The sequence below is a fragment of the Silene latifolia genome, chromosome 6, assembly GCF_048544455.1.
Source record: "Silene latifolia isolate original U9 population chromosome 6, ASM4854445v1, whole genome shotgun sequence".
Classification (NCBI taxonomy): Eukaryota; Viridiplantae; Streptophyta; class Magnoliopsida; order Caryophyllales; family Caryophyllaceae; genus Silene; species Silene latifolia.
This window is the reverse complement of record NC_133531.1, coordinates 42,014,052-42,018,107: the sequence shown is the minus strand read 5'-3', so window position 1 is coordinate 42,018,107 and position 4,056 is coordinate 42,014,052. Positions and strand designations below refer to the sequence as shown.

Genomic DNA, 4,056 nt, shown 5'->3' with positions numbered 1-4,056 from the left:
TAAGACCCAAAATTTCACCCAATTCCCTAAAGGAAATGCATCTACTAACATTAGCTAGACGAAACTCGAGATTCTCCCTAGTCTCAACTTTGGTGACTTTCAAAGAACTCAAAAACTCCAAGGTAAGGGAGGGGTATGTCAATTCTTTTGATTCAAACAATTTCTTCAACCCCATTGCTTTGAAAAAGGCTCTAGTTTGCTCAAGGACACCCAACTTATCCAAGGTGTCTTCACAAATAAACTTGGTGGATTGAAATGATTTTCTAGCAAACTTGGCAAAAGTATCTCTATGGGTTTTGGAAATAAAAGTTACCTCCGGATAATGCAAAAGTTGATCGATTTCCGGAGTAGAAGATGTTGTTGCTCCCATAGAAGGTTGTTGTTGTTGTTGTACTTCCAAGTTTGGGGTTGCTACCACCATAGCCAATGCTTTCTTTGCTTGAAGAGCCTTTTGCCTTTGTGAAAGTGTCTTTGGTGCCTTTGTTGCCTTTGTTGCTCCCTTAGTCCTTGCCATTGATGAATTAACCAAGAAAAGAACGAAAAATCTTCAATTTGTAGTGTACCCGAATCGATTTAAGGTGAAAGGCTTTGCCTTTATGAATTCAAAAATCGACTCAAAGGTTGAAGATTTTGTGCTTGGTTTTGATTTTTATTGAAAAAGGAGTGATTAATTTGTTGTTGAAAGGATGGTTTGATTTGATTTTGGTGAATGTAGTTGAGGGATTTTGTTTTTGTGATGGAGAGGATGAGGGTTTTGATGTTTTGAAGTAGTGTGGGAGGGGTTTTATAAAGACCGAAAAAATTCGAACTGCAGGGGCAATCCGTGCGGTTTCTGCCCAAGACGGGCGGATTCTGCACTTTCTGGGTTGGAAAAAAAACTCGCCTAAAGATGGGCGTATTTAAGAGAAGACGCTCGGATTTGCTGATACGGGACGGGCGGATTCTTCAGAAGACGGACGGATTTCAGTCCAGGAATTTTTCTTGTTTTCCTCAGCTTAGAAGACGGGCGTCTTCTTTCCAAGACGGACGGATTTTCAGAGACGGGCGGATTCTGCTGTAGGACGCTCGGATTCTTTGACAGTCAAAAATATTTCAAAAGTGCAGCTCATAGGGACGTGCGTCTTCTACCTAGTACGCTCGGATTGTCTGAAGACGGGCGGATTCTCCTGAATCCGCTCGGATTCGACCCCTTTGTACCCGGATTCAGTTTCATCCGTGTACAATGCATATCCCTTATCATTCTTCCATTCTTCTTCATATCTTGTGTTCTTCATTGTGGGGGCGTTACTAAGGCATGAATAGCCTAGGCAATTCCCATCCCCACACTAAGCTAAAGCACTACACATCAATTGAAATTATTAGTCCCTCCCTCACTTCTCTCAAACATGACAATTATCTTGATCAAAGTAAATAAAAATCCAAAGATGACAAAAATGCAATACAAGAATTGAAATGCGAGTTAGGGAGTTAGAAATATTTACAAATGGTGGTTTAGGGAGGACTCCACCAAACTCTCATTCTTGATGAGATGTCAAGGGGGGCATGTTCAAGGTGTTGTTGATGTTGCTCAACACCTTGAAGAAATAATCAAAAGCTTGTTCGTTATCGTTATAAAGCTCTTCAATCGACCTTTGCCCTTGTTGTCGATCTTGATCGATGGCATTACCAATGTAGGGATTAAAAATCCCTTCAAATTCGTCGTCCCAAAGACCACAAACTTCATTAAGTTGATCATTGAAAATCTCTTGATTTGATGGAGACAACTCTCCCAATTTCTTTTCTTGGCCAATGAGGCCATCCTCTTCTTCTTTGATTGATTTTGATGAGCTTTGCAAGATCTCCTTGTCACAATTCACTTGCTCTTTGAATGGAGCATCTTCAATTTTCTTCTTCCATTGGAGTTCCGACTTCATCCTTTCATCTTTTCGGCTATAATGATCAATCATGAAACACGGTTCACGCAAACGAGGAGCTCTCATAGTCTTGTCAAGATTAAAGGCTATGCTCTAATCTCCCACTTCTAGAGTGAGCTCACCATGCTTCACATCAATTACCGCACCCGCGGTGTTTAGGAAAGGTCTTCCTAGAATGATTGGAATGTTGGAATCTTCCTCCATATCAACAATGAAAAAGTCCACCGGGATGAAAAACTTCCCAATTCGCACGGGGACATCTTCCCATATCCCTAATGGTGTCTTCGTCGATCTATCGGCCATTTGGAATGTGATATTGGTGCATTTAAGCTCTCCCATCCCCAACCTTTTACTCACCGAGTACGGCATGACACTCACACTAGCCCCTAGATCACATAAGGCTTTGTTGATCGTTGTGTCGCCAATGGTACACGGTATTGAGAAGCTTCCCGGATCTTTTAGTTTTGGAGGTGAACTCCCTTGAAGTATTGCACTACTCACCTTAGTGAAGGCGATAGTTTCAAGTTTCTGGATCGACTTCTTATTTGTGAGGATATCTTTCATGTATTTCGCATAGGCCGGTACGTGATTGATCAATTCCGTGAAAGGAATTGAGACTTCCAAATTCTTCACAATTTCCATAAACTTTCCAAGTTGGTCATCAAATTTGGGCTTGGCTTGACGACTTGGAAAAGGAAGTCTAATCACAATGGGCTCCTTCTCCTTGACCTTGTCTTCATTTTTCTTTGAACTTTCTTCTTTTGATGATTCTCCATCTTTGGAGTTTTGCACAATTTCTTCCTTATCACTAGCTTCCACAACTTCATCCTCAACTTGCTTCTTCGGTGCTTCATACCTTGTACCACTTCTCAAGTGAATGGCACTAACCGTTTCATGTCTTGGGGGATTACTTTGAGGTGGTAATTGCCCCTTTTGTCTTTGTGAGCTTGAAATGCTAGTTGAGTCAATTGGGTTTCCAACATCTTGGTGTGAGCAAGGATGTTGTTGATGGTGGTTTCCTTTGCTTGGCTATCTTTTTGCATTTGAGTGTAAAATTGTTGTTGATTCTTTTGCATTTGGAGGACCGCTTTTTGGACATCAAAACCTTGGTCATTTTGGTGATTGTATGGATTTTGGTTTTGGTAACCTTGGTTTTGATTGTAAAAGGGTCTTTGATTTTGGTTTCTCATGGGAGGTGGAGTGTATGTTGTTTGAGGGTTTTGAACATTTTGGCTTTTGTATGAGAGATTTGGATGGAATTTGGTGTTTTCATTGTAATAGTTGGAATAAGGGGTACCACTCTTGTATGCTTGGAAAGCATTCACTTGTTCATTTGTTCCCCTACATTCACTTTGGTCATGTCCCAAAGTTCCACAATTCTCACATATCCCACTTGGGATTGATGAAGATGCCGTCATGGCATTAACATGATGCTTTGGTGATTTTGAGACTTCTTCAAGTCTAGCCATAACTTTTTCAAACTTCAAATTGATTGTGTCAATGTAAGCACTAAGTTGAGCACCCAATTGAGTAACGGAGTCCACTTCATGCTTTCCTCCTCTAGTAGCCTTGCGAGGTCTACTATATTGTGAGTTATGGACCGCCATTTCCTCAATTTTGTTCCATGTTTGATTGTCATCAACTTCGGTGAACATTCCATTTGATCCCATGTTGAGAATGTTCCTTGAATCTTCATATAAACCATTCCAAAATTGTTGTACCAAGAACCATTCGCTAAGTCCATGGTGAGGACATGAGCGACAAATTCCCTTGAACCGCTCCCAAGCTTCATACAAAGATTCATCATCCCTTTGCTTAAAACCCGTAATTTGAGCTCTTAACATGTTAGTCTTTTTCGGTGGGTAGAATTTTTTGTAGAAAGCTAGAGCCAACTTTTTCCAAGAATCAATTCCGAGAGTGGCCTTATCAAGGCCCTTCAACCATTGTTTCGCGGTGCCAATTAGAGAAAAAGGAAATAAGACCCATCGAATTTGGTCTTGAGTTACACCGGTTTGAGAAATCGCATCACAATAGTCACAAAAGGTTTCCATATGAGGATGAGGGTCTTCACTAGGCATCCCCCTAAATTGGCTCCTTTCGACTAATTGGATAAAGGCGGATTTGGCAATAAAATTTCCGGTTA

At 40.9% G+C, this 4,056-nt stretch overlaps 1 non-coding gene across 1 annotated transcript; it reads left to right on the top strand.

The window, feature by feature from the left end:
• The first annotated feature begins 3,650 nt into the window (after nt 1-3,650).
• LOC141589234 (small nucleolar RNA R71) lies at nt 3,651-3,757 on the top strand. The gene has a single exon (XR_012520183.1). It is a non-coding gene; the product is annotated as a small nucleolar RNA R71 (small nucleolar RNA).
• Nucleotides 3,758-4,056: the final 299 nt, after the last annotated feature.